Source organism: Equus asinus, chromosome 12, assembly GCF_041296235.1.
Source record: "Equus asinus isolate D_3611 breed Donkey chromosome 12, EquAss-T2T_v2, whole genome shotgun sequence".
Lineage (NCBI taxonomy): Eukaryota > Metazoa > Chordata > Mammalia > Perissodactyla > Equidae > Equus > Equus asinus.
This window is the reverse complement of record NC_091801.1, coordinates 71496114-71511841: the sequence shown is the minus strand read 5'-3', so window position 1 is coordinate 71511841 and position 15728 is coordinate 71496114.

The following is a 15728-nucleotide window of genomic DNA, read 5'->3' as shown; positions in this document are numbered from 1 at the left end:
GCCCCAGCCAACAGCTTGACTGTGGCTTCATGAGAGAGACCTTGAGCCAGAACCCTCTAGCTAAGCTATTCCCAGATTGCTGACCTACACAAACTATAAGACGATAAATGTTTGTTGTCTTAAAGCTAACTTTGAAGGTCAATTGTTACATACCAATAGATTAATATATTCGGATTTATTTTCTTTGTGATGCTTTTCATGATCTGACATTGCCTTACAAACTGACGAAGTGAGTTGAAGAGGTGGAATCATAAACAGTAATTTACAACACATGCTATAGGTACAATGAGAGAATTATGGTTGAGGTAAGTGTAGGCCAGCGGTTCTCAAAGCATGATCCCTGGGCCAGCAGCATCAGCATCACTGGGAATGTAATAGAATGCAAATCTTTGGGCCTTGCACCAGACCTACTACACCAGTAACTCTGGGGATGAGGCCCTGAAAGGTGCATTTTAACAAGTCCTCCAGCTTTATTCTGATGCACATTAACATTTAAGAGCTAGGGGTGTAGCATTATGGGAGCATGAAGGAGGGCTGCTATTCAGACTCAGGATAAAAAGTAGGGACATTAGCAGGACATCCTGGAGGAGATGACGCTTGAAACAGGTATGTAAAAATGATTTAATCTTAAGCCCCGGAGATGAGTGCAACAGCAGTAGAATTATAAAAGTAAAGAGTAGAGAATATTTTTTATAAAAAAAATTATGAAAGTGACACTGTTCCCCAGTACAGTGGGAAGCCTTCCCAGCAGAACTGACAATAGTGTGGGAGTTTTGGAGGAGAAGGAAGTGAGAAGAGAATTCCAGGCAGAGGGAACTGCATGAGAGAAAGCCCAGAGGTAAGGGGCCTGCTAGGATTACATCGAAGTGTCATTAGCTGCGGGTAGTGGCAAGTGGTAAAGCCGAAAATGTGAGTTGCAACCAAATTGCTCCAAGCTGGGCGAAGGAGCCAGGGTGTAGACAGCAAGGTGAACATAGAATTCCCTGAATTCTAACATTTTGAGGCCAGATGGCAGGATGGCATGCATCTCTGAAATGGCAGGGATGCACCTGTAACAGGAGGCCATCAAGGTGAGGGGAAGGGAAGGTGACTGCTCTCTTCCCCTTCATTGACTGCATTGCCTCGGGCGCTGGATGCCTCCCTCTGCTGAGATGACAGGCTCCTCCAGTCCTTCAGGCAGGAACTGCTGGCAGGTCTCATCACAAAGGACGAGTTGTTCTTGGAACTAAGAAAGACAAAGAAACTCCTTCATTATGCCCAGGAGGCAAATCTTGCTTCTCTTGCCAAGACTGCCTTTGCCCTTCAGTGTCTGTCAGACACTCCTTTCCCAACAGGAAACCCTACCTGTCCCTCACCCCCAGTCATTTGACTAGAGTAGGATCAAGGGTATTTGCATGTAGCTTGCTTTTTGGGTAAAAGGGCTGGAATTGACTTCTCACAGCATGATTCACACGGCTTGCCCTTCTGTGAAGTCATAGGAACTGTTTTGTGCCCACAACAAGGAGATCTGAATAACCAACCACAGTATTTGCAGCCTGAGGTACTCAAGATGGCTTAAAGCTGGTTTATTCCACAGTGAATTGTCCTTCACACATAGATCCACATGGTTATGTTGTTAGTGAGATCCATCAACCTCTCCATGGTCACTTTCATTCTTGGAGACACTTTGTGTTCCAGGAGCTAAGCTACACAATTTCTCTAAACATTTATTGAAAGAATAACAGACTGACAATGAATGAATGAATGAATGAATGAATGAATGAATGCTGTGGTAAAAAGAATTTGGGCTTTGGAGCCAGATAAAACTGGGTTCAAATTCCAGCTCTGTCGCTTACTTATATAGGTCACATTTAGGCAAGTTATTTTGCCTTTCAGAATGTCTGTTTCCTTATCTATAAAATGGGGCTCTTATTTGATGTGAAAGGTTGAAAGATTTTTTAAAGAGCAAAGGAAATCAGACATATAAAGATACCTAGTGTAGGGGAGAAGACATTTCCTCTTCCCAAATGGGGGTTCGTCTGGCCGGAGAACGAATTAAATTCACATGAAACAGAAAAGCAAGATAAAATTAAACAAAGATTTATGAGGAACCGTGGCCCAGGGCCTTTCTTCCCCAAGGAAGAAAGGGCACCAAAGAAGTGGGGTGCACACAGTGGTTATATACCCCCAAACAGGATGTTTCACATATGATTGAAATGTCCCTCCCACAATAGTCACAAGATTGCCCTGTCGGCACAGTGCTTGATGGACACAGCAGGTAGTGGTCTGCTATCTCGGAGGGCGTCGCAGGAGGCAAGTCTATTGTCTTGAGCTGGGTGGTCACAGGTGAGGGCAGCAATCAGTTCCTAGCCTAAAGAAAGATGCTAAATCCTTAAAGAAATGCCAATGTTGAGAGGGGGAGGGAAGTCAGTTACAGGAGGTTACCAGACAAGCACAATAAAATGCAGATTTAAGTCCTTGCCTTCCACATTGATTAAGAGTTTCTAGAAAGAAGGTCATCTCCTTTCTTCTTCCTGGTACAGAGAGGGAGTCACCTTTTACAGATAGAGATTTACCTTACAAATGTAAACGTGTCCTAACAAAAGGGCGAGTTCCATTCCTCAGAGCCTCCTTCCCTGTCCCAGTTTATCAAAAGCAATCAGCCTCAAATAATCCTGATGCCAAAGAGACATATCTTGGGGTGGCCAATTTCAGTCTCCCACACTAGCATGATGCCTAGTGCCTGGTAGACACCTCCAAAATGGTGGGTTTCCTATAGATCAATGGTTTTCCACGTTGGCTGCACGGTAGAAGCATCTGGGAAGCTTTTAAACTTACTGACAGTGGCTCCCACCCTAGACCAATGGGATCAGAACTTCTGAGGGTGGAGCCCTGGCATTTACACTTTATATAAGCTCCCCAGGGTGACTTGGATGCGCAAGAGAGTTGAGCACCATTCCTCTGGAAAGTGATTGACAACACTGGCTGCACATTAGAATCACCTCTGGATCTTCGAAAAAATACCAGTACCTGGGATCTGCCTCCCAGAGAGTCTGTTTCAGTTGCTCTGCAGTGAGGGAGGGTGGTGGTCCCAGCACAGGATTTATTTCAAAGCCCCCAGAGAATTCTAATATACAGCCAGGATGGGAAAAAAACCCTTCTTCTTACCCATCTTCCCACTTACCCTACTAACTCATTTTGTGACTATAAATTAGGAACTCTATTTGCAGATCAGAAATAATTGCTTCTTCATTTAAGCTCTCACTACACTATTTTCCAATGTAGTTTATTCACATATATTATACTTAGTTGTTTACAAATCTAACCTCTATTAAAAGTGTGAGCTCCTTGAGAAAAAGGATGTGGTTTTGGTCTTTTGTGGGTCTGGCACGGTACCTGGGTGATCAGGTGCACATTATTGTTTGAGGTACATCTGAGTCTATGCACAGGCTTCTCCACATATGAGAGTTAGTCTTATCCATATATATAACTGGAGTTGCAAGAATCTGAGCCTAAACTAGGATCTATTTTCTGAAAATATCAATGAATCCATTAGGACCAATGAATCATTTTTATATAGATACACACACAGAGTTTTTTCTCTAGCTAAGTGGGTCAGATGACTTTTTTACACTTGCAACTATATATACTCATATTTTTATATATAGTCACATATGGGCGTAGAGTTGACTTAAAATATAGCTTTATTCAGAGACTCAAGTAATGATTACCATAACCCAGTCATTCTCTCTCTCTTCTTTCACTTTGTCTAAGTTAGACTCTTTCTCAGACAAATATTGCCTGTCTCATAGCAAGATAGCCACTGAGAACCAGATTCATATTCTCTCAGGTTCAAGTTAAGCAGAATGAGCTAGAGTCCCCCACAGCTCTAAGCAAAAGTCTTGTTGCATTGCATTGGCTCTGATTGGATCAGATGTCCATCCTTGAATCTATCTCTAGGGCCAAGAAAAAGAAATACTGTGACTGGCCTGGCTGATGGGGGTACCTCACCTAAGGGACACGGGCTGAAAGTGATGGGAGTCATGGTTTCCTAAAGAACAATCAGAGCATGATTATCTGAAGAAAGACAATTGGATGCTTGGCAGAAAACAACACATACTCTAATCAGATTCTATTCAGTCAATTCACCTAAATACACGTTTTAAATAGAATATTTAATAGTTTTTTATCAAAAAGGAAAAAAATGCTTTATTATATGAATAAATATTCTCATATATAGTTTGCATCTTAATCTTAAAGGAAATTCAGTATAAAACTTATTCATCTCAACATAAGTACATTTCAAAATATTATGTTATTGTGAGATATTACTGCTGCTTTTGACAAGGAATAGTATTATTTCCAGATCCTTCTTTATTCCTGCCTGGTTTTGAGGGGAGCCAGAGACACCGTGTGGTTCCAATTTCCACATAGTGAATATGCAAGAGATAAATTCATTCATCTAGCCACTCATTCATCCACCCACCCACCCATCTATCCATCCACCCATCCATCTACCATCTGTCTATCCACCATCCATCCATCCATCTGTCCATCCATCCTTCTATCCATCACAAATATTACCATCTGCCTAGTTAACAAAAACTATGAGTTTTAAGTATTTAGCTTTCTGAGACAAATAAGGCAAAATTTCATCCCCCAAGAAGCTCTGACTTTCAAAGGGACAGACATTTGTGAACTACGCATAACAGATCACTATAAATGTTTGAGGAATGAACAAAACACTGTGAGAATACAGAGCAAGTGAAGAACAGAGCAATAATGCAATTTGATTCTTAGGAGAAAAGAAGCTGCAATTACAGGTATAGATGCTACTTTCTGGAGCTTCTTCAAATCTCTACAGCCTGGCCTGTCTCTCCTAGGAAGAGAACTTTTCCTTTTCCTACTTACTTTGACTTGTCTCTGAAGCCCAACAACCTATGTGAGTAGCATGAAGGAAGAATTCCAAAAAAAAAAAAAAAAAAAAAAGGAGCTAACCAGCAAACAAGAAATCTGTGCCTCAGACAGGTCTCTGGCCAAGTGATGTAATAAATTTTGTGTTCCAGAGGTACACCCGGATGTACCTGGACCATGTGTGTAGTAAACTGTAACCAGGGTGGGGATTTTTCTTTATTGGTGTACCTACTCAGGCTATGATTTTGGAGAACAAGAAAGGCTGACTCCTCAGGTTTCACTATCAACTCTATACTTTTTCCTTAATGCTTTGACGTTTTCACAGATATGCCTGGAAGCTACAGTGCTTTAAGCTGCTATCAGTCATTTCTCTTTCAATGTGGCTGAGGGGACTGGTCAAAGGTGAGTTTGGAAATGGGAAATTATTTTTATTCCACTCAATGAGCAATTATTTAGTGCCTTCTAAGTGGTGAATCTTTGCTAGTATTTGGAGATGTCGAGATCACTAACATACAGGTATGTTCTCAGGAATTCTCAGTCTAATGGGAAACAGCAGTAAATCGTCACAGTGCAGGATGGTAAATGGCAAGCTAGGGGTGACCCGGCATCATTTCATTCACTGTGGGGCTGGCCTAGTGACCCAGCTGTCTGAAGCTGTTGGCATCTCTCTAGAATTCTGCTGAGGTTGAGCCTAAGCTGGGAGCTTGAGCTAGTTACAGTATTTTGTATGATCCTGGTGTTTTTCTAGAGGATTGCTTTTTGTATGTTTCTGTGTTTTCTTCAGGAGAATGCTTCTCTCAAAAATAATCCTGGAAAGGACATCATGATGGAATTAGACACAACTGAAGATTACTATAATGGAATTTCCCACTAATGAGGTTAAGATTCAGCAGATAGCAGGCATCAAAATAGAAGAATTTCAAAGGAGCTATCTGAGAATGAGTTTTATTAATTTAAAAAGTCCCTCTTTCCCAAGAGGAATTTAAAATGCCCAGGAGCAGAGAGAGAGGGTTATGTGAGGGAGATTTTTTTGGAGAGCTGTTGAAAGACTGTGAGTCCCATTCTAAGGAGGTGGGTTGGGGGTCCCTCACTTTAGGGCAAGTGAGAGGGGGCTTCATGAGACTGCTCTGAGCTTGGTGTGTATACCTAGGAATCGCGGATGAGTTATGGATTGATGACTGACTCCCTCCAGAGGACTCCAGCATGAAGTTTAAGTGACTCCACCTTCCTGCCTGCAGCCAATTGTCAGGGGCAAAAGATGCGTGAGTGTCTTCCGGATCAGATCGGGGCACAAGGGAGAGAGAGCCGGCCTCAGGCTCTTTTACCATATACCCATGGGACACGCTGGGCGTGCGCATGTGGAGTGGGGGTAGGGTTAGAACGCTGTCCCTGGACTTGGGTGAATCCATGTCCCGTGCACCTGAGGTTGCAGCAGATGGGCTCCCCTGGGACAGGTAGCCCACTTTGGAGCAGATCTTCTGAAAAATGTAGAGTTCCTAGGGCTCATGTGTTGGGTCCAGAGAGAGCAGAGCCATTTTACAAGAGTACCGGCTAAGTAAGGACTTTCTTACTCCCCTTACCTCTCTTTCTTCCCTCTTCCACCTTTGTCTGAAAGGGAGGGGAGATCAAAAATAACAAATAGCAGGTAAAGAAGGTGGCATGAGAAAGTGAGAGTGACTCTTCTCCCAGGCAGGGGAGCCTTCGGCTTGAATACTGATAGGAATTTTGATTAATGTATTGGATTGGCTATTTTAATTTTTGAATGGAGAGTGTACCTTTGAGACTTACAATAATGATCTGACCATGGGATGACCTGAGTTTTCATTCAGTGGCAAGAGAAGGCTAATTGTCCCTACTGAGAAGGTTTAAGAGGGCAGTTGGGGACAAAAAAAGATAAAACTCATTTTATGACTAAACCCTATGAATTCTGCGTGTTCAGTGTTCTCATTACACATGTATCCTCATCTATTAAAAGAGGAGCCGAAGAAAGGAACTAAAGTTGCTCTGGGAACACCCACTAGAACACCCACGTGTAAGGAGCAGTGGGTGGGAATCCATCTGGACTGAATTAGCTGAAGTGTGGGTTTGGGCACTGGAGCAAGAAGTGATTCTGAGAGCAGCCTCGGGATGCAGCTGTCCAGAGGATGAACTCTTCAGGTTACCCGGTTTATCTCGACTCCATTAAAAGCCGGAGCAGGTCTTTCTAGCCTGAAGGGTTTTCTCTGCCTAGAGGAGATTCATAATTCATGCCATTGGCTTTCATCAGGCCTGTCACGCACTGCCTTGGACACAAATTCCCTGTCTCTTTCAGAATGTATTTTCAGAATGTGGCATAATGTGCAGAAAGAGAGGGCTGTTATCCCTAGGGCGGCAATTCTCAAATCTTAGGGGTCATCAACATCATCGGGGGATCGCGTTACTGTAAAGAGTCCACGCTCTTCCCCAACAGCAAATTCTGTTTGAGGAAGTCTGGCGCGAGGCCTGGGAATCTGCATTATTAACAAAGCTCAGGTGTTTCTGAACCAGGTGTCCTGTGATCCTACTTTGAAAAGCACTGCTCTGGAGTTTATATTCTGAAAGAATGATATTGGTCACATGGCACCAGACCTGGCAGAACTCATGCTTACACAGGGCATCAGTACCGTGCACTCTGCTACCTGCCTTGTGATTGTGGCCCCATTTAATCCTCATAAAACTCTGTGAGTTTGGTCTTAACATTCTTCCCATTTTGCAGAGGAAGAAAATGAGGCACAACAAGGTTAACCACCAATGTCATGCACTTAGTAAGTAATGAAAAAATGCTTTGAACCCGCCAGAGTCCACAGCTAGGTTTGAACCCTTAACCATGGTGTGACACGGCCTCTCGCTTTTTGCAACCTGTCTATGCTATTCTACAGAAGAGTTCCACGTGAGTCCCACTGCTGAACTCTTTTTGAAAAGGCTTCTTTCGTCTCCTACTCTCTAGTGTCTCAGAGAGTGAAGTGAGGCTCCCACACCCCAAAAGTCACACCAGGAAGAGAAACGAGGCTGGGGACAAGCTTCGTTCAAGACTGTGCACGCTCTACAGTCCATCTCTTGGAGAACTTGGGAAGTTTACTATCCCAACAAAAGAAAAGGTGGCTCTATCAAGCAGAAAGCTTAGCAACGCATCCCAGCATATATCTGGAATCTGATGAAAAGCGACGGTCATAGTCATGATTCGCAGGCTCTGCAGATATTGAAGTGCCTTCTCAAAGCAGAGGAAATCATATGCAATAATAGCATGCATTATTATTATCATAGCTAATTTCTATATAGAGCAAGGGTCTGCAAAGTTTTTCTTAAAGGGCGAGATCACAAATATTTTTGGCTCTGTTCCAACCACTCAGCTCTGCCATCATAGTGTGAAAACAGCCATAGAGGATACAGAAATGAATGCGTGTAGCCGTGCGTCAATAAAACTTTATTTACAAAAACAGGTGGCCGTAGTTTACTGCCCGCGGTACAGAGTGTTACAGTTTACTGCGTGCTTTCCAATCTCTTACCCTGTTGGATCTGGAGGAGGAGGATTCCTCGGGAAGTGAATGACTCACGTGAAGGCACCAGCAACCTGGTGAGGCAGCTGTAAACCATGCCCACAGGTGCTGCTTCCAGGGCTAGCCCTCCTTCAACCAAAATCCCAGCTACCACCAGAGACAGGGCATTGCAAAGATTTTTTTGAAGCGGTTTCTTGCATATGGGAGCCCTTATGACAGATATGGGATGGGTCTACTGTGAAGATTTTTTAATAAATCAGAAAGCCTGATTTTGCCTCACTGCCTGAAATTTAGTATTTCCTGTAGTCAACAATTGTACCACTGTGAGGACTTTTCAGGCAGGGCCTGCAATCAGATTTTTTCACATTTGTGTCTTCCGAACCTAAAACGGGCATGTCACACTGGAGATCGTACAGGGCCCAGAGAGTTAACACTGATGAACAAAGTAATGGAGTGTAGAGACAGGGGAAAACTTGGGAGCACATGGCCCATTTCTGAGAGGCAGCAGCTACCGAAGTGGGGACACATGTTTCCTTGTGGAAATGCTGGCCCAGTGCTGCCAGATACTGATTTTCCCAAGGGATGCTGGATGAAAATCTAAATTTTAATGTGGAATATCGTGATTTTAAATATTGGCAATTTGCTTCCAATAGTAACAAAATAATGGTAGCGCCTGACCCCACGGCCAAAAGGTTAAAAGCTCCTTGTGCTCTGCTTTGGCAGCCTGGGTTTGTGGGTTCAGATCCCAGGTGTAGACCTACTCCACTCACTAGCCATGCTGTGGAGGGGTCCCACATACAGAATAGAGGAAGATTGGCACAGATATTAGCTCAGGGCTGGTCTTCCTCAAGCAAAAAAAAAAAGAGGAGGATTGGCAATGGATGTTAGCTTAGGGTGAATCTTCTTCAGCAAAAAAAAAAAAAAATTAATAATGGTGCAGAACAGCTAAGCAGGACAGACAGATGAAGGCTCAGGGTCATATTTTACTTATAAATCACCAGTTTTTGATCTCTGACCTTGCACATAGTAGGTGCTCCACAAATGTTGACCAGATGAATTGCATTTCCCTTTTATATATGGGGATATAGAATTCAGTGATTGTCTATAATGTGGTTCAGTGCTTCTTCTGTTAAGTGAAATCCAGCTCCTAGGAGCTCCAGCAATCTCTCCTCCTCACCTCTCTCTTTCATTAGAAAGCTATTGACAAATGTTTTCTCAATCAATTACCGTAATCAGTCAGCTGCAACATTTACAGGTCAGGAGAACACATCAACAACTGTCAGGAGGCCAGACAATCACGATTCCAATTTGTCAAATGTGCCGTCGCTCTCCATTACGTATGCAACTCCATCCACAAGTGCAGAACCTCACAAATAAATGGCTGCCACAAGGCCCTTGAAGGAAACAGTCATATGAAATGAGATCATGATGGAAATGGACCCAATTGAAAACCCCATGGTTACTCAGCCACTTAAAACAATGCCCTGTAATAGAATAATTAAAACAGGCGTTGGGATATTACAGGGCAACTGAACTGTCTTTGACACAGAAGAGTAATATCATATACAGTATAAGAGGCATTTATTTTTTTACAACCCTCCTAAATGTGGTGGCCTCTGAACACTTCCCAGGCTGGTGTGCACTGATTCCCTGAGTTTTACGGAGCACCAACAGGAAGGAGGGAAGAGGAAAACGCAGGTCTGCCTTCTTAACTACTTCACATATGAGAAGCCTTCAGTCTGTATTCCTCACTGAGTGACAGAATTTCCGGGGAAACCACATGGTGATTATTAAACATTTATATAATGCCATCTGTATACTCAGTGCCTCATGAATCATAAATAAGACAAGAAGGCTTCTCAGCAAGCTGCGGATTTCTGTAAAAACTAAGCAGAGAAAATGGAAGGAGGACCAGTGAGCAGGGCCTGTCAAATGGGCCAGTTGAGTAAAAGCAGAACGGAAGTGATGGGACTTTAGAGGAAATCGGAAAACACTGGAAGCTGAGTGGCTTTGGGTTTAGCAGGGGCTGGGAAGCAGTGCCAGAAAATCAATAATAGTAAAAATAATAGTAACGGTAGTGACTTTTTTCTTTTCGATGCTGACTGAGATGGGTAAGAAGTTAAGTGCTTTATAGCCACAGTTTTACTTAATGCTCATTATGGCCATATGAAGTAGGGATTACTGCTTGATTTTGTAGATTTGTGAAAACTGAGCTCAAAAGGTTACATGACTTGCCCAACCCTAAGACCTAGTGAGGGACAGAGATGGAATTGGGGGGATCCAGGTCTGTGAGGCCTCAGCAGTTTCCAGTGAGTCTTCAGGACCATGAAGACTCAGAATACTTAATTCTTTTTACCAGTTGCTGGCTTGGGTGCCGTGCCGATGAAACAGATGTGACAGACGGCTCTTGCTATGATGTTACCGCCTCCCTGAAGCTTATGGTGTTCATTTGTTCATGTTTTCCCTTAAGGATGGGTTACTGTCTAGCAAAATAGTGAAAATATTGGTAGTAATAATTATAAAAATAATGACATCTACTTTTTTTGAGTACTTACTGTATGTTAGGAATTGTCGTAAATACTTTGCATATATTATCTAGTCGAATCTTCCTGACAATTCTGTGTAGCAGGGATAATTATTTCCATATTTACCTGGGAAAATTGGGGCTCACAGGGAACAAGTAACTTGCCAAAGGATTTTAATTCAGGTTTGCTCCGCTCTAAATATTGGGCTATAATTGTCAGAAAGTAGGGGATTTAGGAGTGAAATAAGCCAATCCCTTAATATAAAGAGCCCAGAGAGAGCAAGGAACTAGCACAAGGTCACAAGGTAGGGAGAGGTCAAACTGGACCCTGAGTCAGCTGACTTATCTCCAAGTGTCTTTTTCCCCATTATTACACATCATTTTTCTTACCTGCTTCTGTTCTGTTACTTTTCGGGAAAACAAAGTGGAAGCTGAGAACAGTCTCATCATTTAAACGCACAAAAAGCACAGGAACCCAGAATGATGTTTATATCAAGACTTTGGAAACGTCCTGATTCAAAATAGTGGCTCTGGGCTTAAAAACCACAGCAGGTCACCTTTACGATGGAGCTGATGCAGGTGACTCTGACAGTGGTCATTACTATGGGCAAATAAATGATCGGACAGAAAGGAACAATAGCTGTTGGTTAAGTGGTAGCAGAGAGACACAGAGCCAGCTCTGTTTCACTCGGTGCATTTTTTCCGAGGAAGAAAGCCATCAGTCCTGGAGATTTCCCCACCCAAGATGAGGCTCTCTAATTTATTACATACATATCGTAGGCTGGATTTTTTAGAGCAATATGATTTTTTATTTATAGGGGAATTTAAATATGGCATTTTTCAGTGTAAACTTCAGATCTAGCCTGTCAGCTAGCGTCATAAATCACAGCTGTTTCATTTCCAAATCATTAGGGAGACTGAAAGCGCAAAGTATTTAATTTATCCAAACCACATGGAGTAGTTTATCATGGTGCATGATGTACCATTTTTTTATTTCCATGCTGACTAGTAAAATTTTGAACAAATCATGCTGAGTTTTGGGGGTGTATGAAGGCAATGCAAATCTTCGAAATCTCTGAGGAGTAGGTAATGTGAGAATCCCTCTGAAAAACTTGCAGAAATGGAAGTTTATATAATACTTACTATATCTGTCTGATGTGACAGGGAAGCTCACGTTAGAACCCGTTTTGCATGGAATAAGTTGAATGTTTTTTAAGAGAGAAAAATGTGGTAGTTTGATAAAAATGGATGACATGATTGAATAAGATAGATGCAAAATAAGCCAGTCCCTTCTTGGTCAGAAAAGCCATTTTTTTCCCCTCGTACAAGTCTCTCCCGTAAACAAAGTGAATCCTCCAGCACCTGCCTTGGAAATTATCTTGCATTAACAAGATGTCTTGGATTCCTTGATGAGCAAGTCTTTTTTACTTGACTCAGAATGTTATCCAGCCTCAAGTCTAAGACTGGAGTAGTTGGGTTATTCATCTCTTTTTAAGCTTAGGTGGTAGTTATTCCTTAGGATAACAAAGATTTAACATGTTAACAATGCCGAAATCTGGGAGTCCAGATCTGTTTTGTCTCCAAAGCCCCCAAGGTGAAGCAATCCCAGTGGTACCCAGTACTCTATGTTTCCGAGGACAACACAGAGCTCTCGGCGGGAGTGAGCTGATGTGAATGTAGACTTCTCCTTAGCTTAAAATGGGTTAGTTTATCTCCCAAGTCTGATTATCCATTTACCCATCGTTTTCACTTTTGCACTGGAGTCTTCATTGATGTCTGCACTCCCATACTCATTGCAACGTTGTTCATAATAACCAAGACGTGGAAACAACCCAAGCGTCCGTGACAGATGGGTAGATAAAGCAAATGTAATATATACATACAATGGAATATTATTCAGCTTTAAAATAGAAGGAAATCCTGTCATTTGTGACAACCTGGATGAACCTGGAGGACATTATGCTACATGAAAAAGACCAGTCACAGAAGGACAAACACCGCATGATTCCACTTACGTGAGGTATCTATGGCAGTCAAACTTATAGGAATGACATGCAATAGTGGTTGCCAGAGACTAGGGAATGGGGAAATGGGGAGTTGTTCCATGAGTATGAAGTTTCAGTCATGCTAATTAACAAGTTCTAGAGATCTGCTGTACAACATAGTGCCTCTGGTTAATAATATGGTATTGTGTACTCTAAAATTTATCAAGAGAGTAGATCTCATGTTCTTACCATGAAACAACAACAACAAAAGGATCTAAAGAAACTGAGAAGTGTTGCATATGTCTATGATCTTGATTGTGGTGATGGTATCATGAGCATTTGCAAATATCCAAACTCATCAAATTGTACACACTAAATGTGTGAAGTTTTTAAATATCAGTTCTTGTTTGATAAAGCTATGTTTTAAAAAAGAAGCAATTCTAGAATTCCTGCAATGAGCCTGGAGTTGTGCGAGGTGATGGACATTCCATCCTAGTCCTATAGGTATTAAAATCCACATTCGGTGTGGACTAGACCTGAAATTATTTCTCAAGTTCATTCTATAACTTTAGGTGACTCTCTAATCTTTACAGGCAAAAATCTCCTACCTGTCTCCATTACTTTTTAAATTGAGGAAGTCATGAAGCATTTCTGAGCCTCCATTTCCTTATCTGCAAGATGGAGGTAATAATGCCTTCTTTTCCAAGTTGGAAAGATTAGAGGAGATAGGGTAATATAAAATATTAGTACTAGTTGTTGGGCTTAAAGTTAACAGCTAACTTTAATTGAGCACTTAGCATGATCTAAACAATCCATGTTTCTCCTTTTGCATAATCTTCTCTAGAGCCTAAAGAGAGAGGTAATATTATTATTCTCATTTTCTAGATGAGTAAACTGAGGTTGAGCGAGATTAAGAACTTGCCAAAGACCATGGCCTATTGGGCACCAACACTGAATAAAGCTTCATGACTTTGGAGTGTCTCCTGAAGAACCTGGAAGAGCAGAAGAGGCTGGAATCTTCGCACCCAGCTTTTGGACAGATTGGGAAATGCTCACATGTCTGTAGGATATTTTAACCTTGGCTACATGTTTCTATGCCTCAGATCTGACACATCTTATTGAAAACGTTTTTAAGGGGCCATACGTGGAAGCCAACTCTTTTCTATCTCAACAAGAACACATATTTAATAGGCATCTTCCATGTTCAAGGCAAAGCTAAAAACTTGATGTATTTGGTCTCATTTCATCCTTATAACAATGCTATTTGGTGGGTGCTTACATCCATATTTATAGGTCTGAAAATGGACGTGCAGAGAGATAATTTATTTTCTTTTATTTATACCATGCTTTGATTTATAAAGATTCAATAAAACACAATTGTATGCTCATTTAATAAAAGGAGGAAATTATGAATATAAACATAAAAAGTCAGAATCATGGATAATATGGGTAGGAGAGAAGATAAAAACCAGAGCATAAATTAGGATTGATGTAGATATCATTGGGTCACATATTATTATTTAAACTGAGTTCTATACAAACCTGTGAGCTTCCTGGTGGCCAGGGCAAAAAGTAAAATACAATTAGTTACATGATTTGCCTCATCATTAAGGGGAAAAAAAAGTATATTTCAGTATCTCAGGAATGGCAAAGCTTTTCCTAAAAGACAAGATGGATATTTGTACAAGATCAGAGAGTTAGGAAGAAGTGGAAGTACTGTGCATTGGAACTCATGTCTGCCTATCTCCCAACATCATACCCTTGCTCTACAAGAAGCTGTCTCCTACAATACCTAGCTTGGGAAAGGGGTGTGTTTCTCTTTTTTTTTCTGTAATACAGCTTTGCTCTCAGCTCTCACCTTGCTTTAGTAAAATTAAAGTGTTTTGTCATGGAAGGAAGGGAAAGAGGTTAAATTTTAATTCCTTGTGTGGTATAAGAATGTTGGCAAGTTTCTTTATTTCCCCTTCCGGTTAATGCAGGCATGTGGGAGGATGGGGCTGAAGGATAGAAAAGGGAGAAAGGAGGAGAAGACACCTCAGCATACAGTGCTTTTATAAACAATGTGGGCAGATGAATAGGGGTGGCAAGGACAGTGAAAGGGACAACGTGCATTAGGGAGAAAAAAGGAAGGAAAGAAAGAAAGAAAAATGAGGTGGCAGTCTCTGCTGTGTCTCAAGCACTGCCCTAAGGAGAGAGAAAGGCTGCAGGCAGGGAGACCCCCAGGTGTAGATTCTAAATGGGGATGATCACCCCATCTTGGAATGGGGAGAAGCTTGGCACTCTGCCCTATTGTCCTCTATTAGCTTGAGGGCATGCTCTTCGACTCTTTCCCAGAACAACTCTTCCCATGTCCCCAACAGAGAATCCTGACTATCTTACTACCACTTGATAGCTCAGGACAGAATGAACTATACCGTTGGACATATCTGATTCCAGTCCCAGATTTATTATTCTAGTCTCGTGAAAGTCCTCAAATCACGACCTCTCTCTGGATCTCAGTTTCCTCTCTTGTGGTGTGGATATAACCCCTTGGCTTCCCAGAAGGGTGGTCCATTCATATAAATGAAAGGCTTTGGGAAATTGCACACAGTGATGCCAGAGTAGTGTAAAGAATTCATGAGTGAGTTTTCTGGATTTCTCCCTTGCATAAGAACTCTCTAGAGCAGATTTGAGCCTTGAGACATTCATTCAAGGAGTAAGCAAAAAAAAAAGTAAAAACAAGACAGGCAAGTATTAATTTGAATGAGCTAATCAGTCAGTAGATATGGAGTTGGTGAGCACAGCAGACTGGTTTCTTCTCTCAGGGACCTT